We start from the raw sequence: 24,729 nt of genomic DNA, 5'->3' as shown, positions 1-24,729 counted from the left end.
AGATGGGAAAGTCACTTGCTCAAAGTCTGCACTGGAATCCAGACTCCTTCACTTCTAGTCAGATGCTCTTTTTAGTATGTTGTAAGGTTGAGCTGTGGATAGAGCACTGGGCTTGGAATCAGAAAGAATCATCTTCCTCTGTTCAAATCCAGCTTCTGACACTAGCTGTATGACTCTGGGCAAGTCATTTCACCCTGTTTGCCTCAGTGTCCTCATCTGTAAAATGACCTGGAGAAGGAAATGGCCAATCACTGCAGTATCTCTGCCAAGGAAATCCCCAAATGGGATCACGGACAGTTGGATACAACTGAAATGATTGAACAGTAGAAGGGTTGTTGTACTTGTAGAGATCTGAATTCTGAACATCCACCTTTCACACTTAACTAGTGATGTGACTGTGGGCCAGTCACCCTCCTCTGTACCTCTGCTTCCTCCTCGGTAAAATGAGGTTGAGTTATACTGGGGCAGCTAGGTGTCACAGTGGATATAGCAGCAGCTCTGGATTCAGGAGGAACTGAGTTCAAATCCAGCCTCAGACACTTGACATTTACTAGCTCTGTGACCCTGGTTAAGTCATTTGACCCTCATTGCCCCACAAAAAAGGAGTTATATTACTTGCCCTATAGGGTTGGTAGAAAGGGAAATACTATGTAAGCCATAATATGCTAAGGAAATCTAAGTTATTTTAGATCTGGAAGGAGCCTTGAGGGCCATCGAATCCAACACCCTAATTTTGCAGGGAAATCACAAGACTTGCCCAAGGCCACTCAAGATAGTGGTGGGATTTGAATTCAGTTCACATCCCATCCCTCAATTCTAGAGCCAGTGTGTGTTTGTTGTATTCTATTTCACTCCAGGAGTCTAAGTAGGGGTACTTATCTCAGTCCTCCCTCCCTCATGGAGTTGTTGTGAAAGAAGAGAAACACAAGTGTTTTGAGGAGTTGTAAATTAGAAGGAGACAGTATTTTTTCTTTTTTCTTTTTTTTTTTCAGAGCAATGAGGGTTAAGTGACTTGCCCAGGGTCACACAGCTAGTAAGTTTTAAGTGTCTGAGGCCAGATTTGAACTCAGGTCCTCCTGAATCCAGGGCTGGTGCTTTATCCACTGTGCCACCTAGCTGCCCCCAGGGGACAGCATTTTTGAGAGATCAGATAATTATGAGTTTACATTTATGTGGCACTTCACATCCATTGTCTTATTTGAAACTCACAAGAAGCAGATGAGGTGAGTGGTGCAAATATGGCAAAGGGGGGAACAGGGCCAGAAAAAATAAGGGGAATTCCCCACATTCACAGACTTAATAAAATGTTTGAGGTGGGATTTGAACTCGGGTCTTTTTGTCTAGCCACTCTTGTCTACATTGTCTCTCAAGGATAATAATGTTCTTAGGCACTTTGGGGAAGGAGACTTTGGTCCCTTAGCACAAGCTGACTAAAGTCAGGACATTCAATCCACAACAATCAATCAGTGAATCAGCAAGCATTTGCTTACAATGTGCCAGGCACTGTGCCAAGTGCTGGAAAGATGAAGAAAGGCAAGGAGCTCACGTTTCTAATGGGAGAGCCAACATGCAAATAACTGCATACAAAATCTATACCGAGCAGCTGGAAGTTACTCTAAAAGGGGAAACAATTAGAAGGTGTGGGTACCAGGAAAGGCCTCTGACAGAGGGTCAGACATGAGCTGAACCTTTAAGGAAGCCACCAAAGAAGCCAAGAGGCCGAGGTGGGGGACAGGATGGGGGAGGGTCAAGCATTCCAGGAACAGGGGCAGTCAGTGCAAAGAAACACAAACAGAATGCCCAGTGATGTGTCCTGGGAAGGGCAGGGAGGCCAGCAGGGCTGCACTCTCCAGGGTCTAGAGGGGAGACCTCTTTTAGAAGGCTGGAAAGATGGGGCCAGGGCTAGGTTATAAAAAGCTTTCCAGGCCAGCCTTAAGGGTAAATATATGTTATTATTAAAAAAAAAATTTGCAGGGCAATGAAGGTTAAGTGACTTGCCCAGGATCACACAGCTAGTAAGTGTCAAGTGTCTGAGGCCAGATTTGAACTCAGGTCCTCCTGAATCCAGGGCTGGTGCTTTATCCACTGCACCACCTAGCTGCCCCCTGGATAGGTGTTATTTCAGTAATGGAAAGCTTCTGCCATTTATTGAGTAGATAGGTGACATGGTCAGAGCCAGACTTTCACAAAATCACTTTATTAGCTGTGTAGAGGATGGATTGGAGTAGGGAGAGACTTGAGACAGGGAGATTAATTAAGAGGTTATTGGCAATAGTCCAGGTGAGAGGTGATGGGGGCATGTACTAAGGTGGCACTTTGTTATTTTTTCATTCACCTAACATTTCATTTGTTAAGCGCATTTTGTGTGCATTGTGTTGTGCTTGGTGTGAAGGACACAAGTAGAGATGTGACACAGGCCCCAATCTCAAAGCGGGAGAGGGGAATTCAAGGAGTTTGCAGCCCAGTAGAGGAGAAATCAACGAATTTAACCACTAGCATTTGTTTAATTGGTTACTAGGCACCAAGAATTGTGCTAGGTGTTGGAACAAAAAGACAAAAATTAAACAGGCTCTGATGTCAGAGAAATAGATTTCTGTCTGTCAATGTATGTATGTATGTATGTATGTATCTATCCATCTATCTATCTGTCTGTCTTTCTCGCAGCCAGGTGGCACAGTGGATAGAGCATTGGCCCTGAAGTTGGGAGTACCTGAGTTAAAATCTCACCTCAGACACTTATTAGCTGTGTGACCCTGGGCAAGTCACTTAACCCCAATTGCCTTAAACATCTGGGGCCATGTCCAGTCGTCCTGGATATATATCTTGCCACTGGACCCAGAGAAGGTGGGTGGTGACTTTGCACAGCCCTCCCTCACTTAAATCCAATTCACTGCAGGTCATGATATCATCTCACAATGTCATGGTCCACTTCCAGAACAAAGAACAAATAAACAACAACAATATCTATCTACCCACCCATCCATCCATCCATCCATCCATCCATCCATCCATCCATCCATCCATCCATCCATCCATCCATCCATCCATCCATCCGTCTCTCTCTATTAATCTCTTTCTATCTCTTCTTCTTTCCATCCTTCTATCTGTGGCATATATGTCTGTTTGTATCTATCTATCTATCCACACACATATATACATACATATAACATATATATATTTATACATACACAGATCTTTACATATAGCCATATGTATATATAATACCTGTTTATAGATGTCTAAGATACATACATTCAGCTTAATTCAACAAGTATTTATTGACCACCTATTATGTGCCAGACTAGGTACTATGTAGGGGGAATACAAAGACAAAAATGAGACAGCTCCTGCCCTCAAAGAGGTTACATTCTCTGGGGGGAAATGACACACATAGATAAATCTATGCAAACAATACACAAAGTAAATCCAAGTTAATTTCTGGGGAGGACAAAGAGGTAGGAGTAGTTGAGAGGTCATCTGCTCATAGATTTTGATGTGGTCTACTACAATTCCCTAGTTTTACAGGAGCAAGAACAGCTTCCTGGGGGAGGTGCAGGGCCTGTGCTGAGCCTTGAAAGAAAATGCAGGTGCTGAGATGGGAGCTTTTTAGCTGGCTGCATGGGGGCAGTATGAACACAGCCTTAGGGGATTTTTCCATCCCCACTCCCTTTTCCTTCAGTGTCAGTGAAGAAATTGGACCTATCAGATAAACTATAGACTTGGCTTCTCCAAGAACCCATAGCCTCAGTGATCCCTGGGCAGTTTGTTGTTGTTGTTGTTGGGTTCAAATTCTGAGTCTGCCCATTGTTTTTTTTTTGCTGTGAGACTTTGGACAAGCCACTTAATCAGTATGGGCTTCAATTTCCTTCTCTGTCAAATGAGAGGGTTGGATGACTTCAAAGAACCTCTTCTAGTTCCCAATCCCATTGGAGCATGTAGAAAGGAGTAGCTTGATGCAGTGGTGAGAGAGCTGACCTGGGAAGGAAGAAGACTTGGGATCATATACTGCTCTTTGATACACACCAGATTGGGGCACGCTTATCTTCTCAGGATCCCCGGCAACTGGCCATGGTTCTGAAGTTGCCAAGGTCTTGCGGATTGACACTGACAGAAGGAGTTTCTTCAGTAGGAGTTCCCTATACCAAGGTGGGAAAGACAGCACAGGCAGCAGTTGATAAGAGTGCTAGGTTTAGAGTCAAGGAAAGATGGGTTCAAATCCCATTCCTGATGTTTCCAAGCCATGTTTGGTATATGCTTTGAGCAATGACCTAGAACTTATCTAGCAAGTTTCAGATGGTCCGTGATCTGCCCTCAGAGAGGCAAGTCTCCATACAGGGAAATTTCTGACAAAATCACATATCCTTAGGCAAAAGCATATTCTGTTCTCTGTCAGAAAAGGAAGGATTTTGACCCTTCCCAAATAATGGTAAAAGACCAGTTTCTTTGTCTGTGTCTGACACCCGTGTCCCACCTGAAGAGTGGCTGTATTTCAGGGAGGTGGAAAGTGACTTTTTCTCACTGTGTGTCAGAAGGCAATAATAATAGCTATGTGACCCAGGAGGCTTCACTTTCCTCATCTGTAAAATGGAGATTTTCTAGATTGGCATTTTAATAACGCTTTAAGGTTTGTAAAGCACGTTACAGATATGATCTCATTTGCTCCTCACAACAATCCTGGGGAGTAGGTGTTATTATGACTTCCATTTTCTAGATAAGGAAACAGGTATAGAGAACAAGTGACTTGCCCAGAGTCACATAGCTGGTGAGGATCTAGGGACAGATTCGAACTCAAGTCTTCCTGAATCTAAATTTGGTGCTCTATCGACTCACTGAGCCACCAGCAGTCTCTTCTGCCTGTCCTAGAGTACTGATTCATGTACTGAGAGCTGGAAGATGACCTAGTTTAGAATTTCTTAGTTTTATTGCGTGTTATGGACCCCTTTCCAAGTCTTCTGAGGCCTATGGACTCCTTAGAAGAAAGTTTTTAAATGCATAAGTACGTGGAATTACAAAAGAAAACCTATTATATTGAAATACATCTATACGCACATACGTATACATACACACTATACATATGCATGCATACATATGTATATATAAATAAAGAAAAGAGTTCACAGACCAAGGATAAGAACCCTTGACTTAATTTGATCTGAGGAAACTGTGACCCAGTAGGTGAAGAGAAAGTAAGGCAATGAAATGAAAAAGAGAATTGAAGTTGGAAAGACATGAGTTCAAATCCAGTCTCAGACAGTGTGACCCTAAACAAGTGCCTCAGTTTCCTCATCTATCAAATGGGCTCAATAATAGCACCTAACTTCCCAGGGTTGTAGTAAGGATTAAATAATATTTATAAAGTTCTTTGCAAACCTTAAAACACTATATAAACCTAGCTATTAGCATTAATTTTTTTGTCCAAGTTTATACGTAGTTCAATGGAAAGTACTGGGTTTGAAGTCATTAGGACCCGGGTTTGAATCTTGTACTTGCTAATTGTGTGACTTTGAGCAAGTCATTTTATTTCTCTGAGACTAGGTGACCCAAGAAGCAAGAAAAGCTTATGGAGTGGAGGGGAAGATGGGGGAGGTACGGGAGAGTGAGTGAGCCTTACTCTCATCAGAATTGGCTCAAAGAGGTATAACATATACACTCAAGTGAGTACAGTAATATATCTTGCCTATGAGAAAGTAGAAGGGGAAGGGGATAAGGAGAGAGGAGTGAAAGAAGGGAGGGCAGAGGGGGGAAGGGAGCAGTAAAAAGCAAAACACTCTTGAGGAGGGATAGGGTGAAAGAAGATAGAAAATAGAGTAAATATCATGAGGACAGAATAGGATGGAGGGAAACAGCAATAGTAATTGGGACTTTTTTTTTTTGGAAAACAATTTTTGAAGCAGAGGAAAGAGCAATGTCAGATGATGATTGATTGACTGATGAATTGATGAGGATTGGATGAAGATGAGAATTTATTGATAAGGATTGATCGATTGATGATGATGATGATGATAAAACAGTATGGTACTTACTTTGCTGGGCTGTTGTGAAGAAAATTCTTTGTCAGGTATAAGGTACTATATAAATGTTATCTATTACTGTTGTTGCAATAATCAACCTCATGGGTTGATTGTAAGGAAATCTCTCTTTAAAGTACTATATAAATGTAGTTTACTATAAAAAATGATGAGCAGGAGACTAAATGACCTCTGAGGTCCCTCCTAACTCTATAGCTATGATCCCTTGGTATTAATAGAGATTGGACTTGTGATTTTATTGGTATAGGGAACTCCCAGATGAGGACATTCCTTCCACCAATGCAGGTCAGAGTCTTCTCCACAACTTATAGTCTTAGAGTAGAGGTCCTTAAGCTTTGTGTCCTGGACCCCTCCCGCAGTCTGGTGAAACCTATAGTCTCCTTCTCAGATAATATTTTTAAATGCATAAAACAGAGAGGTTTACAGAGAAAACCAATATATTGAAATGCGATGATCAAAATACTAAGAAAAACTCCGGGACCCCAGGCTAAGCACCCTTGTCCTAGGGAGTTGCCTTGAGCACTGATAGATCCTGTGAATAACCCTGGGGGATACAGATGCTGGGTTTCAGAGCCGGGACTTAAATTGAGGTCTTCTCTGACTCTGTGTTTGCTATATCCAGCACCCTCCCATAAATGCATATAGTAAGTGGTGGAGCCAGAATTTGAACCTGGGTCCTCCTATTCTAAATCTAATCTGTATGATGTACTGTCTCGAGTCTGTGTGGTTATGTATAATAAAATACTTGGTGGTGCAGTGAATGGTATATACAGTTTAATACCAAGTTTAATACCAGAGATTCCTCAGTCTCCCGGTCCCTACCAAATTGCTTAATTTTTGTTAATTGTAAAAAAGTGGTTTAATTATGCATGACCTTAAGCTTGTGGTTATACAGAAAAGATAAAAGAGGTTATTAGCTGGCCCTTCCAGGGTTTACCTCCTCTTTCTCTCCTTGCCCTCAGACCTCTCCCAATACATTAGGTAAGCCCCAAATGAAGCAAAGATTCTGATATTAGCATTAGTCATCTAAAGGAAAAAAAAATCAATCTGAAGGGATCTCAGGACCTGAACTGGCTCCCCACATGAGATGCATGGAGTGGAGCGGTACTTAAGACTTTGCTTGAGCCAATGTCTCTCAGACCCAGGCTGCTGGGTAATGGCGCCTTGGGAACCATTATGGTCTATTGACTTTCAGAGGCGGGCTGGAGTGTGGGTGCCGTTGACATGGAAGACCACAAAAGCGGCCCATGAGCTGTTATGGTCAGTCAGGTCAGTGCCCCTGAAAGCACTGACAGACTGAGCCTTTGGGGGCCAGAAAAGCGCCCCAGGACCGATCATGGTCTGTGGCTGCGGAAGCTTCTTCCCTGACCTCCTTTTTCCCTTCACCTCAGGCACTGGGATGACCCCTCATCCACCCTCTCATCGATCTTCTTGACCATAACAGCTCCAAGAGCTGATGGGCCAGGATGTCTGAAAAATCAGATGCTGGAGCTCCGGGTGGATGTAACTGGAGAGTGTTATCAGATGGCTGGTTCTGATGTAGGTGATGTTGGAAGTTGGCAGCTGTGCCTTTTGGGTCTGTCCCCGGCTCATACTCGAACTCCTAGTGTGATCCCACTCAGGGGTTTGGTTTCCCCATTAGGCCAATGGGAATCATCATCTAATGGGAGCAGGGGATGGTGATGAGAGAATAGTACGGAGGCTGGAACAAGCACTGTATCTTCAGTCAGAGGACCTGGTTCAAATGTTGACCCTGTTTCTTTTGTAAAGCTTCTTAAACAAGTAGGATATAAAGTCAGATTTTTGTTTTGTTTTGTTTTGTTTTTGCAGGGCAATGAGGGTTAAGTGACTTGCCCAGGGTCACATGGCTAGTAAGACAAGGTCAGATTTTTGAGGATTGTTTATGGGACTTGGGTGAAGTGATGTTTCCTCTCTGAGCCTGATTTTGTTCATTTGCAAAATGGGTTGAGGACTGAACTGGATGATGTGACTCTAAGTTGGATTTCTTCAGAAGAAAGGAATATTACAGTTACTTTTGGGGTTGGAGAATACTGAACCTTGGGTTCTGGCTTATTGTTTTGATTCCATTTCCTTCCCTGCTTGGGAGTTTCCTCAGTAGAGGAATTGATATAACCCCAGGTCCAGTCTCTATCCCTGGCCCATCCTGTAACTCTAATTTGTCTCCACACTACTTTGATTCTCTCCAGCCCAGGAGAGACAAAATGAGAGACATTTTGACTTACAGGCTCCATTCAGTTAAATTCAGTGAACATTTACTAGTCATCTTCTATGTGCTGGGAACTGTCAGTGCCCCAGTTGGGGGGTTGGAGAGGTGGAGTGAGAGAGCACAGATTTGAAAAATGGAACTTTGACTGTCCTCATTCAGTTTACATTCAACTATGGAAGCTTCATGCGTACAGAGAAGTGAATCAGAATAAATGAATAAAAACAGCATGTGTACAGAGAAGACAGTTGTTAAAAGTAGTTTCAGGGTTGGGGTGGGGAGAGAAATACCAATGCCTGAGAGACTCAGGAGAGGCTTCTTGTGGCATTTGAGGTCAGCTTTGAAGAATTCAGGGTGCCAAGAGGCAGAGGTGAGACAAGAGAGGATTCTAAGCACAAGGGACCATCTGAATAAAGACTGGGAAGCAGGTGAGATTGTCATCTCTGGAGAGCAGAGAGTAGTAGGTCAGTTAGCGAGAATGTAGAGAGTATGAGCTAGGGCAGCTAGGTGGCGCCATAGTACATAGAAAGCCTCACTGGGCCTAGAGTTAGGAAGACCTGAGTTCAAATTTGGCCTCAGACACTTACTAGCTACGTGACCCAGGGCAAATCACATAACCCTGTTTGCCTCAGTTTTCTCACCTGTAAAATGAGCTGGAAAAGGAAATGCAAACCACTCCAGTACTTCTGCCAAGAAAATTCGAAATGGGGTTATTGAGAGTTGGACACAACTGAAACAACCAATGAACCACATAAGGAGGAATAATGTGTAATAAGCCTGAAGCTAGAATTTCGATCATAGATTTTAATGCTAAGAGGGCCTTGGAGGTCTTGGCTTCAACACTCTCTTCCAGAGTTCTCATGATGAAACAACCCATGTCTAGATAGAGGTAATGGGCTCAGAGTGGATTCATATGCACACACATACACATACACATTTGGACATGGCTAATTTATTTTGCTTAAATAACTCGTTTGTAACAGATTTGGTTTTTCTCTTTCTCAATGGTGAGGAGGAGGGGAGATGATGAGAGGGAGAAAGAATACGATCTTAAAAATAAAGTGGGGGGCAGCTAGGTGGTGCAGTGCATAGAACACACTGGCCCTGGATTGAGGAGAACCTGAGTTCAAATCCAGCCTCAGACACTTAACAATTACTAGCTGTGTGGCCCTGGGCAAGTCATTTAACCCCAATTGCCTTACCCCTCCCCCCAAAAAAGTGGAATCATTTTTACAAAGAGAAGGTTGGATTATAGATGACTTCTAAGGTCCCTGTTAGCTCTGAGAATCCTCTGGTCATTGCTTCCAACCATGCAGACCCCCGGACACTCATGCCCCCTCATCCCATGCTATTCTTATTCCTACCCTCCCATAATCTTAATGGAGGATCTGCCCAGGGTTCTGAAGGTCACATTCTAGGTAATTTCACCACTTTCCATGGTAAACCCATGTAGCAATCAGGCTGGCCTACCTTTGTCCCTGCCTCTTGCTTCGTGTCTGGCTCATCTCCCTTTCTGAATATATATTTCCTGGATGGAAACTTCATACCATTTTACATATAGCCATTGTCAGTATATCAGGGATCTGTAATTGTGCCCTTGTGGGTAATAGGCAAAGATAATACAGAATAGTTTTTTATTTTAAAAAGGCCCACATGAATGTGATGGAGTAGGTCAGAGGAGGGAGTGATATTTGCGTAGAGGAATGGTCAGGGAAGGCTTGAAAAAGGAAATAGGACTTGACTTAGACATTGAAGATGAGTTGGATTTGGCGAGTACGTCAGAGTTCATAAAGTGTTTGCCGGACATCATTTCATCCAATCAAGATCCAGGGGTATTTGGGAACTGCATGAGTCAGCAGTGCAAGATGGCAGCCAAGAAAGCCAATGTCATGGAAGGGTCCAGATGTAGGAAGGTGATGGTTCCATTGCTCTTTGCCTTGGTCAAGTCTCTTCTGTGGGATAGTGTTGAGTTCCCCATGACCATTTTTTGGTCATCCAGGCCTGGTGCTTTATCTACTGCATCACCTAGTTGCCCCCAATAAATCCATTAATTAATTGCACGCATATGGGGTCCATTAGAGATGTTTTTGGCAGCCTCCTGTCACCAAATGCTGGCCTTCTCCACCAGCAGGAAACTGCTCTGGAAAATGTCACCTCAAGACAAACAGGAAGGAACCCCTACTCCCACCCCTATCCCTATTCATTCAGCCTCCACTGGGGATAATGATAGAGATGCCTTCCAGGCTCCATTTACATTTCTTCCGTCACTATTTAGAGATACATTTAGGACCAGAGATTCAATCCAATTGCCTAAACATTTATTAAGCAATTACTAAGTATCAGATCCTCAGCTAGAGGTCTTTCAGCCAAGGCTGTCAGGAAGTAAGCATTTATTAGGCACCTACTGTGGGCCAGGAACTGTGCTAAGTGCTGGGGATACAAAAAGAGACAAAAGATGATCCTTGCCCTCAGGGAGCTCCCAGTCTAATGGAAGAGATAACTGTAATGGGAGAACAACTAAAGACAAACAATATAGAATCAGGACAAATTGGAGAAAATCAATGGAAGCATGAGGGTGGGGGTGGGGGAGTCCAGAAGGACTTCTGTAGAAGGTAGCATTTGAGGTGGGACTTGAAGGAAGCCAGGAGTAGAAGATGAGGAAGGAGAGAATTCTAAGCATGGGAAACAAAGCTAGTGAAAATTCCTGGAGATGGGAAATGGGAGTGTCTTATAGGAGGAACAGGAAGAGACCATTGTGACTGGATCACAGATTGTAGGGGGGCTAGGGGAGACCTAGAAAGATAGAAGGGGGCCAGGCTGCACAGGGCTTTAAAAGCCAGAGAGAAAATTTTATATTTGGTCCTGGCAGTAATAGGGAGCCATTGCAGGTTGTTGGATGGGGAGGAGGATGACATAGTCAGACTTGGGCTTATAGCTAGAGCACTTTGATGGTTGAATGGAGGATAGATGGGAGTCTGGGGAGGCTTGAGGCAGGAAGACAAACAAGTGCTGTTGTAATAGTCCAGATGTGAGGTGATGAGGGTCTGCACTAGAGAGGTGGCAGCATCAGAAGAGAGAAGAGGGCGTATTTGGGAGATTATGAAGATGAAATCAATGAGACCCAGCAGCAGATTGCATATTGGGGAGGGGGCATGGGTGAGAAAAAGTGAGTCATCCATGAAGAAACTTTGGTTGAGTAAAGCATAAGGTGCTGACCGTGGTACTCATGTCTCTCCGCAATCTGTCTTAAATTGTGTTCTTCCCCAGCCAAACTGCTCATCTTTGTCTCCTGTTCTTGTCTTCACCTTTCCTGTCTCTGCCTTTTTTCATCTCTTCCCCAGGCTTAGAATGTACCATTCTCTCATCTCTAATGATACTGTGCTCTGCCTTGGGCAGAGCCCATCAGGTGTGTTGTATTCTGGCTGGCTCTGGGTGCTATGTTAAGAGATGGACAGTGTTACACAGGAGTCACTGTCACTTTCTCTCACAGATGAAGGCAGGTTTGTGGGCTCTTAGAGAATTTCAGGGTTGGGAGGGGCCTGAGAGCAGGGAATGTCAGGACTGGGATGGGCCTTAGAACAGAGAATGAGAGAACCAGGAAGAATCTTAGAGATCACATGTTCCTTTGTCTTTCATTTTCCAATGTAGAAATCTAAGGTAAAAAGATTTAAAGTGAACTGCCTTATCATCCCATGTGATTCCCTCTAGGTCCTACTCTGGGTCCCCCAGAAGATATTCATAAAGGAATTCCTTCTGTGCTTTGAAGCTTTCAAAGCACTTTCATATATATATAAATGGAATGTAATAAGCTTTTAGTAAATGCCTCCTATGTGTCAGGGACTATGCTAAGTACTTTACAAATATCATCTCATTTGATCCTTATAACAGCTCTGTGAGGTAGGTGCTATTATCACCCCCATTTTACAGATGAGGAAACTGAGGCAGACTTTGACTTCTTCAGGGTCACACAGCTAATAAGTTTCTGAGGCTGGATTTGAACTCAGATCTCCCTGACTCCAGGTCTGGGGCACATAGCGGCCTCTGTATGACTTCTGAGGTCCTTCCAGCCAGAAATCTGGGATCCCATAATCTAAAACAACCTATCCCTGCACAAAAATCCCCCTAACTTCCTTATCCATAAAATTAAGATGTTGGTCTTGAGGCCCAGCCCAGTTCTAAGTTTGTGCTGTTATGTCTCAACTCTCTTCCACAGGCCAGCCCTTCTAATATTTGAAGGCAGTTTTCATGTTGTCCTAAGTCTTTTTGTCTTTTCTTTTTCTTTTCTTTTTTTCCCCCTGAGTCTTTTTTCTTAAACATTTCCCATCTCTTCAACCAGTCATCATTTGACGTGACCTGAAGGCTCTTTACCATTCTTGATGCTCTCCATCTTATCAGTCTTTTGTAAGATAGAAAGAAAGGGGGAACAAAATGAGGTTACCCAAAGGCTGAAAGGGAGAGAGTAGACTCGTAATTTCTCCCACTCAGAACTCAGTCCCTTTGCCTGTACCCATCTCAGGTCACCGACCACAGTTTTCTATGTACCATTGTTATATATGGACATTTGCGGACTCTCTGAATTGGCTATTTGCTAGTTATGTGACCTTGAGAAAGTCACGACCTCTCTGGCCTCTATTTCCCCTGCAAAATCAAGCAGTTGAATGAGTTCACCTCTAAGGTCCCTTGAGCTCTCAACCTGTAGCTTTCTGAGCCCAAGCTAGCCATCTACTATGTGGTGGGGGTGGGGGAGGCTATGCAAAATGTTTTCACCTTGAAAAGCTAGACAGTAATCTCCTTGAAGACAGGGGTCTTGTTTTATATGCCTCTTTATATGCTCTCTTGCCCCTTACTCCATAGCCTCCTTCCCAGGAATGTCCTCAGCCAGTATTTGGATGGATGATCTCTTTATACACTTAATGATTCCATGGCACAGGGAGGCTCATATATTTAAGGACCTCTTATTCACATCAGAAGGAATTCCTAGACATCCGCTACTTGAAAGCTGCTCCCTTAGGAGCCATCAATTAAGACTGGACAGGCACCCTTTGCTTTGTGATCTCCTAGGAGTTCATCACCCAGGGCTTGGTGCCCACTGGTTCAATGCAAAGAAGAGAGGTACCAGGGTTTTGGGAAAGGGTCCAGCCTCGAGTGCCTTGGGTCCTGAAGATTGACTTTGGGGAGAACCTCCAAGGCCCTCCCTCCCTCCCTGGGGCTTTCACATTCTATGTGGGTAGAATATTAATGAGTTCTGTGAGACAAATCATTAGTTGTTAATGAGACTTGATAGTGCACTCCCCTTGACCCTCTGCCAGGCCCTTGTTTCTTCAATCTAGATAACCTTCTGGGGTCTGAGCATGCCCCCCATCCATATGTGAGTTGTGTAAGGATATCTAACTTGGCCAAGGGGTACTCTCATTTACTTTCTAAAAACATGTCCCAGGGGGCAGCTAGGTGGCGCAGTGGATAAAGCACTGGCCCTGGATTCAGGAGGACCTGATTTCAAATCCAGCCTCAGACACTTGACACTTACTAGCTGTGTGACACTGGGCAAGTCACTTAACCCTCATTGCCCCGAAAAATACAAACAAAAAGTTATGTCCCAGTACATTAGGAGTTGTCTTCTAAGTAGCTGTGGCATTCCTGGGAAGCGCAGTAGAGAATTATGGGAGTGTAGAGAACTTGGGCCCTCTACCAGTAATATTGAAAGCATTAAGAGCCTGGGTTAGACCAGTATATAGATCATTGAGTCCAACGCTCTCAGTATTTGGATGGGGAAACTGAGGCCTGGATCAGATCATAATTTTGAAACTGGAAGAGATTTTAGAGGCAATCTATTCCAACCCCCTCATATTATATAGGAGGAAACCAATGCCCATGGAGTTATAAGACTTGCCCAGATGCACATGAGTAAAAAGCGTCAGTAGTAGAATTTGAACCCAGACCTTTGACTCCCAAGTCCATTGCTCTCTTTCCATTATAGTAGGGAAGTGGGGATTTAAACCTTCATCTCCCAACTCCAAGTTCAGTGTTCTCTCTCCTACACCTCTAGCTTCTGCAGCTTGAAGGGATGACATGTTGCTACCATGCCATCATGGGTGGTGAAAAAGTGAGCAATTTGGTCAGGTGACTCTTCTCTTTTCCCTGGAGCATGGGTGGAGGCAGAATGAGCCAGAAGTCGCTTCTCAGGTCAACAGATTGTGAGAATGGCAAAGAAGGTAGGATTAGACTGGTAGACTCAAAGGTGTTAGGAGATGACCCACTCCCAGATTATTATTTTTTTTTGAAGAGGTGAAAACTCATTTCTAGCATAGGAAAGAGAGGAAAAACTGGAATCTTCTCTCTGATCAATAAAACTCATCTTGAAGATAAAATTAAATTAAAAAAACCCCCAACATCTTGAACCTGGGTTTAGAAGACTGCCCAAGACTGAGCTGACTATTTGGAGACCATATGGGATAAGTCTGATTGCCTCTCTGAGCCTCAGTTTCCTCCTCAGTAAAATGGGGTTAATAACACCTCACAGAGTTGTTGTGAACCTTCAGGTGCTTTGTAAATGTCTGCTGTTCTTGTTAAAGATATTGTGATTCTTGAGCTGTATGGGGAGGCAAGGAATGAGGTGTATAATTAGAGATTATTGGACAGGCCATGGCATTCAAGGCCTTCTACAAGTTGGTACTATTCTAGGGTTCCATTTTTATCACCTGGAATCTTAGCTCTGTCACTTACCACCTGTATGACCTTGGGTATATCACTTCCCTTTGCTGAGCTCTGCTTTCCACATCTGTAAATAGGGTTGTTGGATTAGATGAATGCTGAGGTCCTTTCTCCATCTAGTTCTAGGATCAGGTGCCAACTTCTGGCTCTCAGGACAGGACTAGGAGTAAACTCAGGAATAATAATAATAGCTTGCATTTATAGTCCTTTAAGGTTTGCAAAGAGCTTTATAAGCATTTTCTCATTTCTTCTTCTTCTTCTTCTTCTTCTTCTTCTTCTTCTTCTTCTTCTTCTTCTTCTTCTTCTTCTTCTTCTTCATTGCTAACATAGCCTTTACTATGTGCCAGGCACTGTGTTAAGCGCTTTACAATTATTATATCAAATCCCACCAACAACCTTGGGAGGGAGGTACTGGTATGATGCCCATTTGACAGATGAAGAAACTGAGGCTAAGGGACTTGCTTAGGGCCATACAGCTAGGAAGGGTCTGAATCTGGATTTGAACTCAGGTCTTCCTGAATCCAGGCTCAGCTCTCCATACACTGCTCCCCCTAGCTGCATTCAAATTCTACCTCAGATGCTTATTCTTTTTTTTTTTTTTTTAGCGAGGCAATGGGGGTTAAGTGACTTGCCCAGGGTCACACAGCTAGTAAGTGTTAAGTGTCTGAGGCCGGATTTGAACTCAGGTGCTCTATCCACTGTGCCACCGAGCTGCCCCACCTCAGATGCTTATTAACTGTGTGGCCAGGCAGTTCCCTTAATGTCTCTATTCTGCATTTTTTTCTCATCTGTAACATGAGGATGGCTTCTATGAGACCTTTCAGCTCTAAAGCCATAGTTCAATGTTATTATGAAACCACTTCCTTTCTCTGGGCCTCACTTTCCCCGCCTGTAAAATGAGGGGACTGGACTTGATGGCTCCTCACTTCTGGCTCTAAATCTATAATCCTTCCCAGTCATTAGCCCTTCCTTCTTAAAGTTAATTTGTATTTATTTCCTATTTACTTAGTTATCCAATGGAATGTAAGCTCCCTGAGGGCAGGCAGGGGCTGGGCTTTGGTTTTGGTTTTTTTTGCCTTGTATCTCCAGAACCACATATCAATCAATCAACAAATGAACCACCCCCCACCCCCAAATCAGCCAAACATTTATAGAACACCTCCTATGGGTCAGCATACAAAGGCAAAAAATTAACAGCCCTTGCCTGCCCTCAGGGAGCTTACATAAAAAGTTTTTAATAATTTAATAATTGCTAGTTGAATTACCCTGCTCTCCCCAGACCACCTTTTCTTCATCTGAAATGAAGGGATTGGACTTGGCCTGTGAATTCCTTCTAGTTCTAGAGCTATTTGTGACCCCAAGATTTAAGGAGTGGCGTTAGGGGATTGACGATATCTAGAGTCTCTAAAGTGCTTTGAGATCACCACTTGATTTGAAAGGCTCCATAATAACCAAGCAGTGCTCATGGATGCTAGGCAGTAGTTTCCTGGTCTTGGTAAGAGTCCAGTGGCCAGGCATTCTAGTGCTGACTCCCTTCCCTCCTCTTGTATTTGAGAGGGCCTTTGGGAGCCCTGACCCTCCCATAGAGCTGCCAGAACCACGGGTCATTTTCCCCCAAGGTCTCATTTGAAACAACACCGAGTAGATGTGTGTGGAAATTAATTTGCGCCCAAAGGGCTGAAAGGCATGAGAATCTGGTGACTTGTTTTTTTATTAATAACACAAGAATAATTCCCTCTCTCAATTTGGAAAATGAATGGCAGGGTACCCATCTATCCCCTCTGTGTGTGGGGGGCCCTCCACTACTAGGTGGCTGCTCTGTCACCCACCTCATATCCCCAAAGATGGAATTCTCCAGCTTGGAGAGATAATAAGCAGGTATCGACTGGTGCTGAGGTCATTATCAAGATTTATTCAGTCAATATGGCCTCTCCGGTCAATAAATCGTGATGTTGATAAAGAAGGAAGGGTATAGACTTGTGGACTTTATTAAAAAACTTTTTTTTTTCTTTTTAAGCCCCAAACTCTAGCCCCTTTCTTGGTACATTTCAGCTACCTCATCATGCTGTCATCTTTTTTATATTCATTACCATGGCTCCCACTTCAACTTCCTTCAGATTTTCCAGAGCGATCCCTCCACAGTGACACTTGGGGAGGGATGGAGTCAGTCAGCAAGTATTTATTAAGAGCTTACTATATGCAGATGCTTAATAACTGTGTGATCCTGTGCAAGTCACTTAACCCTGTTTGCCTCAGTTTCCTCATCCATAAAATGAGCCAAAGGAAAAAATGGCAAACCACTCTAGTAATTCTGCCAAGAAAACCTCAGATGGGGTCATGGAGAGTGAGCCAGGATTGAAAAATGATTAAGCAACAACAATATGCAAGCGGTTTGCTCTCCATTTGTGGAAACAGGCTCACAAGTGTCCATTTCATTCAGTTCGAACAACATCTATTAGGATTGTACTCTGTGCTGGGCACTGTACTTAGGTCTAGCAACATGAAGACAAACCCCAAATGATTTCTGCCAGTGGTGTGTGGGTAAATAGTTATTAAGCAGTTCTCCAAAAATTAAATACATACACACCACACTTTCAAGTTTAATTTGCATTTTTAACATTTTCTCCATTGCTTTCTTTCTTTCTTTTTTTTTTTTTTTGGTGAGGCAATTGGGGTTAAGTGACTTGCCCAGGGTCACACAGATAGTAAGTGTCAAATGTCTGAGGCCGGATTTGAACTCAGGTACTCCTGACTCCAGGGATGGTGCTTTATCCACTGTGCCACCTAGCTGCCCCCTCCAGCACTCTTTTCACAACTCCTCCTCCCCCATATCCTATTTGGCTTTCAACTGGGGGTCATGCCATCCTTAAGCTCTATGTCAGGGATCACCTGGGACATTTAACCCCTGAGTTTGGAAAAAAAACAAGCCATCCCATAAGTCCTTGGAGTCTTAGGTCTGGAGCTGAAGCCATCTACACCAATCCCTTTATTTTACAGAGGGGGAAGCTGAGGTCTAAGGAAGGACAGGCAACTTGCCTAAGATCACATAGCTAGGAAATGCTTCTCACATGGGCTAACCTGTGACTATGGGCCAGGGTAAGGAGCAGTGGGTAGGATTTGAACTCAGGTCTTCCTGACTTGAAATTCAGCTTTCTCTCTATTGCCAAGAGTTTTCCTGTCTCTTTTCTCTGAGGCCAGGTTAGCAGCATTTCTATCTCTGTTCTCTGGCCTTTTGGGCCATAGCTTTGATTTCATTTTTAAAAGTTTCATCGATGACTTTCATTTTATTTATTATCATCAATAATAATTAATATCATCAACATAAATAAAGGCACCATAATAAAAAAAGAAGTCATCAATAAAACTTATTGGTAACGTCATTATTGTTCCCCATTACTTATGTGGGGGATAGCATTATCAATTGGGAGATGAGGATAGGCTTCCTATATTGGAAGTTGTACTTGGCAATGCTGGTTGCTTCCTTGTTATAACTGTGGAATAGGGAGATATCACCACCCAGGACACCCTCTCCCCAAGTGTATGTATGGGTGTGTATGGGTGCATAATAGAGATTGCTTTCCTGGTAAAGACTGCTGATTAAAGGAAAGGGGAAAGGAGGGGAATAAACTTTTTTTTTTTTTTTTGCTGAGGCAATTGGGGTTAAGTGACTTGCCCAGGGTAACACAGGTAGTAAGTATTAAGTGTCTGAGTCCGGATTTGAACTCAGGTCCTCCTGAATCCAGGGCCAGTGCTCTATCCACTGTGCCACCTAGCTGCCCTGGAATAAACATTTATTAAGCACCCACTATATACCAGGCACCGTGCTAAGCCCTTTTCATATATTATCTCATTTGATCCTCACAACAACCCTGAGAGAGAGATAGGTGCCATTATTATTCCTATTTTACAATTGAGGAAACCAAGGCAGTCAGAAGGAATGTGACTTGCCCAGGGTTACACCTATCTGATGCTGAATTTGAATTCAGTTCTTTCTGAGTATAGGCCCGACACTCTATCCTATGCGTCACCTAGACTTACCCAAAAACTGCTAACATGATTGAGCTATAGGCCTTCCCTCAGAAGGTCTGGTCTTTGAATTGTTTTCCTAATACTGGGCTTTGGTGCCTTAGGCCCATGGTGACCATGGTTTGCACAATACGAGATGGTGGGAAGTGAGGTATAGCTGGGACTGGGGGAGAGGGAAGTAGCTGGTGGTCACGGCCATGGTTGGGCAGGAACAATCTTTGCCTGTGGCTGGAGTCCCTTGCTGGCAAGGTCAGAGCTATATTCTGTAGTAGACTCCATCAACCAGGCAAACAAGCAACAAGCACTTATTAAATGCCCACTGTATGCTAGACTCTGGGGATACAAAGATATGAAAGGGGTCTGTGTCCTCCTGGATCTTTTATTCTGTGGAGGGAGACAACACCTACATATATAGGCTATAATGAAAGAGAAATGCTAGACGGCTGGGGAATTAGGGAAGGAGGGTGGGCACAGATCAGAAAAGGTTTCTTGCGGAAGATGATGCTTGATCAGAAGTTTGAAAAAGAAAAGGGATTCTTTGAGGTGGTGGTGAGGAGGGAAGGGATTATTTCTTTTTTTTTGTCTATCCTTATAGACAGATGGGTGGATAGATAGATGGAGAGAAAGACAGGCAGACGGTGACAGATAGAACATTTATTAAGTGCTTACTGTGTGCCCGGGATCAGTGGGTGGAAATTGAAAAGGGGCAGATTTAGGGAGCTAAGTGGCTCTATAATGGATAGAGTGCCAGGCCTTAAGTAAGGAAGACTCATCTTCCTGAGTTCAAATCTGGCCCCAGAGACTTCCTAGCTGTATGACCCTGGGCAAGTTACTTAACCCTGCTTGCCTCAGTTTCCCCATCTATCAAATGAGGCAGAGAAGAAATGGCAAACCACTCCAGTATCTTTGCCAAGAAAACCCCAAATGGGGTCATGAAGAATCAGATGTGACTGAAAAATGACTGAACAACAGATTTAGGCTTGATGTCTGAAAAAGCTCCCTAACAAAAAGAGCTGTCCCACAAAGAAGGAGGAATTGAGTAGCCCATCACTCGAGGCAGGGTGGGGCTTGTTCAGGGAGACCAATTGGAAGCGACTGCAGTGGTCCAAATGAGGGATGATGAGGGCAAATATCTATGTCTCCATTTTAATCGTGAGACCACTGAAACCCAGAGAGGACCAGCTAGAAGAAAGGCACCCACTTTCCTGTTCCTGGCCAGGTAGGATCATAAGATCGTTGATCTCAAGCTGGAAGGAAGTTCAGAGCCGATATAATTCAACCTTCTTCTTTTTCCATAGGAGGCTATGGAGGCTCAGGCAGTGAAGTGACTTCCTGGCAGTTGGGTGTCAGAAGTGGGGCTCGAACGTGGGCTTCTTTCTGTCTCCCAGCCCTCCTCTTTCCACTTAGATCTCTGAGCATGTGTATATTTCTGTGAAGCAGGCTCAGTGCCTTTTAATGTCTCCTTGCTGTGTAATTATTTTTTGACTAGTTCGGTGTAACATTTAATGATTTCCCCAAAGCTGAGAGCAACCCCCAGAGTATTGATCTCAATGCAGTTTAAGTGACTCACTGGTAATGTGGGGCCTGCTGTAACAGGAGCAGGGGTTCACAGGAGGTGGGCTGGTGGCGGAGGATTCTGAGGCACAGGGGCCAGGTGGCCCCCCCTTCACGTAGCAGGGAGAGCACCCCCCCAGAGATCCATGTCAGTGGGCCCCCCCTCCTGGGTTGGGCCTGAGGGGAACATTGGGAATACCAAAGAGCTCTCTTCCTGCCTTGGGTTTCCATCCTCCGGGGTCCTAGGAAAGGGGATTGATAGCCTGGTGCCCTGCCCTTGAGGACATCGGCAGGATAATCCTGGGTGTGGTTGGCCTGCTTTCTTCCTGAAGGCTTGGGATAATAACAATGCCAGGGGCCTTTCTGAATCTGGGGGTTTTAGAACAGAAAAGGATGCAGCAGATTGGCTCATTCAGTCCTCTTGGTGCTATGGGGGGGGGGGGAAGGGGGGGAGCACTGAGCTAAAAGACCTAAGTAAAGGGCCTGTTTCTGTCTCTATAAGCATTTAGGCCAGTTGTGGCTTTTCTTGGAGCCTTAATTTCCCTTTCTGTAAAATGAGGGGTTTGGAAAAGGTGATTTTTTAAAACCTTTCCATTCCTGACCTATATCAAATGCCACCCCCGGCTCTGATATTCCATATTCTTTAAAGCCCTGACACCCCATGTTCTAAGGCCCTTCTCAACCATGTCTCTCCTTCCCCAGTTCTAAGATTCCATGTTCTAAGATTCCCCCCATTTTTTACCTTCTCTGTTCTAAGTTCCCTCCTGCCTCCTCGAGTCTTTATTCTAAGGGCCCGCCGAGCTCTGACCTTCCCTGTTCTAAAACCCCCTCCCAGCTCAGTATAAGAGCAGTTTCAAGGCCCCTCCCAGCCCTGACATTCCCTGTTCTAAGGTCCCTCTCATTTCTGAGATTCTATGTTCCGAGGTCCTTCTGGGTCTATGATTCTAAGTCAATCCGGTATTAAAAACCATAGCAAACTAATAGAAATCGTGCCAACGGCCTCTCTCCTAGAGATGTTTGGAAGATGACTATGACAACCAGAGAGGTGATTGAACCCCCCTCCTTGGTATGGTGCTAAGAATGTTGGATTAGCCCTCAGAGAAGCTGGATTCGCATTTGGGCTGTGCTGTTCTCTGCCTGTGTGACCCTGGATGAATCCTTCCACTTTTCCAGGCTCTTGATTTCCACTCCCCAAAACGAAGAGGCTGGGCCAGGCTCTCTTCCAGCTATCTCCTGCCTTGAATCCTTTGTAAGCTCTGCAGAGCAGGTCCTGATCCCCACCTTTGAAGATCTAGCCTCGGATGCCTGAAATGAAAGTAAACAAGGCTGCTCCCTGGCAGGTAGGCCCCTGCTAGGCACAGGGCATGTACTCTGTCTTTCCCAAATCCTTTCCCCGTTCCCCTCTCTTGCTTTTGCTTCCTCTCCGAGGGCAAACTCCTTGGCCTCTCAGAGCAGGGGAATTCCAGTCAGAAGGTCCCAGAGGCCCCATGCTCAGAGAGTGGAGCGGGAGCGTGCCCTACTTAGTAAAATTCATCTCTTAAAATAAAAAAAAAAACACATCATAGATGCGAGCGGCTTGTGATGGGAGACGCCTGCTGAGAGCTGACAGGGCCTGGGGGGCCGAGAGTGGAGAGGACAGTGGCATCCACCGGCAATGGGATGCTGGGTTTGTCCTGAGGGCCCCCTCTTATCCTCTCTGCCTCAGAACCAAGAGGCGTGACACTTGGGATGATGGTCACCAAGTATAGGACTGGACTCCTTCATCTCTGGGCACCCCGTCCCCCGATCCTAGGAAAAACTTCCAGCTGTCCTCTGGATTAATAGTTATGGGATATAAGAAATAATAATACTTAGTAACAAATAGTTATGGGGTAGAAGAAATAATAATGGTTAATTATGAATAGTTATGGGGTAGAAAGAGAACTGGATTCAGAGTCAGAGGACCTTGGTTCAAATCCTACAGCCAATACTCAATAGTGTGACCTGGGCAAAGTCACAAGGCTCAGCTATGTCTCAGGTTCCCCTTCTGTAAAATGAGAGGATTGGGCTAGATGACTTGTGAGGTCCCTTTAAGGCTGAATCTGTGATCTGTGATGGGGGTCTACCTCTCTCCAAATTGCTACCAATGTAGCTGTCCTAGTGGTGGGGGTGAGGACCATGGAGATGACCACTCCTACTATGTGCTGGCTTTTATTTCTGGATAGCTTCAAGGTTCACAAAACGCTTGACAAATATGACTTCATTTTATAAGATAATGACTCAGATCACCTTCTTCCACAAGATAGGGTTGACTCAATGTCCTAATTAGGCTCTGTACTGTGGGGAGGGGGCCAGGGAGGGAGAAAAGGTCAAGTGGAAAGATCACTGACTGAGCTGGGAATCTGTAGTTTCTAGGCCCAGCCTGGCCCATGACTATCCGTGGGGATCCTGGCCTAGTTGCTAAGTGCTCTATATCTGGGTTTACCCATCTGGAAAAGGAGAATCCATGTTTTATTTTTCTCTTTAACTAGACTCATTTCCTCCCTGCCCTCCTCCCCACTTCTCCTACAAAAACACTGAATCAGAACTTTGCCATTTACTCACTGCCTGTGTGACTTTGAACAAGTCTTTTAACCCCTCTTGGACTCAGATTCCACCTCTGTAAATGGAGGGTGTTGGTCCAGATGGCCTCTGAGGATCCTTTTAGGTCTGAATCTGTGGTCTTGCATCCACCCCAGAGCCCCTTGGTCCTGTCAGGTCAGATTTTTCCCCTTCCTGAGCACACAGCTCAGTGCCCCTTGCCCTGTAGGGGCTCCACAAACAGCCCACTGATTGATCTGGCCTCGAACTGGATCTCAGAATCGATCAGTTAGTCCAGCCTGACCAGACACCCCTTCTACAACCTACCTGATGGGACCCCGCCTGCCTCTGCTTGAAATCCTTCAACAAGGGAGCTCCATTACCACCCGCTCTGGACAGCTCTCATGGCTGGAAAATCGTTCCCATAATTTCCACCCTTCTACTCCTGGTTCTGCCCTTCGGGGTTCATCCAAACGATAACAGCCAGTGGGCACGACCCATCTTCCCTTTGATGGAAGCCAATTGTGGCAGGAGTCATCATGCCTTTCACCCTTATCCTTCGGGACAATAGCTCCTCACCTGTAATCAGAACAATGGGCCCGAACCCCAGGGAAGGCCTTTGATCAGTTTGCCAAGAAAGGGAAAATGTCTGATTCTGTGCCTTTTAAAATTATGCCTGATTCTTCCCTGGCATGTTGACAACATCATGGAAGAAGGGGACAGCAGCGGGGAGAGATGCCTATGCATGGGAAGGGCAAGGTGAATGAGAGCTGGCTAGCCAAGCACTCTGGGATAAAGATGCTATAAATCTCAGGTCCCAGCAGAATCAGCTCCACGGTTCTTGGGTTTCCCTCTCGAAGGTCTGCTGAGGCTTGGCAGGATCGGGCCAAAGTCATTCCAGCCCTGAATCCCATGGCGAGTCCCTCAGGTGGGTCAATGATTCATTCCACGCTCTCCACGACAAACTTATTTTTGAGGGGGTGGGAGGGAAAGCACTAACAGCTTACAGAAAAGCCGCCTTTTTTTTTTTTTTAAAGTCTCTGCTGAGTGGGAGCGCCGGGAATGATTCGGTCCTCATCGAGCCAGCAGGTACCCGAGTGGCACTAAGCCCCTTCTAGCTCCCGAAAAAGGGCCTTTTCATCTTCCACGAGGAAGATTATTATACAGAACAGTTAGGTATCGGAGTAGCGTCTGGAAGGTCTCCAGCTACTATACTTCCCTTCAAATAAAAGCAGCTAATTAACATTATTCTTTAATTATTGCCTTTATCAACAAGGGGTCTGATTTGTACCAGCAGGGTTGTTGCTTTTCCTTAAACTACCCAAGTGAATGCTTCAGCCCCTGTTGCTTTTGAAATGAATTTAATGTCATCTGCCCATTGTCACTTAATGGGGACGCTTGGGTAATGATTGTGCGAGTAACTCTGTTAGCAACCCTGCAAGCATGTAATTTAGCCCCTTAGGCAAAAGCACTTTTGAAATCTCTGGATAGTTTTGAACTCTCTGTTCTTAATTAAATATGCAATTTTTCACGGTAACCAGGTTAATTCTTTTCAGTTGTGTTGTAATACTGTTAGGAATTTTCATCGTTCTTATTAAACATTATTCAGGCATTGTGAATTCCGTA

At 44.5% G+C, this 24,729-nt stretch overlaps 1 protein-coding gene across 1 annotated transcript in view; it reads left to right on the top strand.

Annotated features, from left to right (window-relative positions):
• Nucleotides 1–24,729, top strand: part of CUX2 (cut like homeobox 2) — a 387,207-nt gene that overhangs the window by 6,328 nt on the left and 356,150 nt on the right.

The sequence above is a fragment of the Dromiciops gliroides genome, chromosome 1 (genome assembly GCF_019393635.1).
Source record: "Dromiciops gliroides isolate mDroGli1 chromosome 1, mDroGli1.pri, whole genome shotgun sequence".
In the NCBI taxonomy this organism is placed as follows: Eukaryota; Metazoa; Chordata; class Mammalia; order Microbiotheria; family Microbiotheriidae; genus Dromiciops; species Dromiciops gliroides.
Note: the sequence above shows the minus strand (reverse complement) of the source record. Positions and strands in the feature narration are given on the sequence as shown.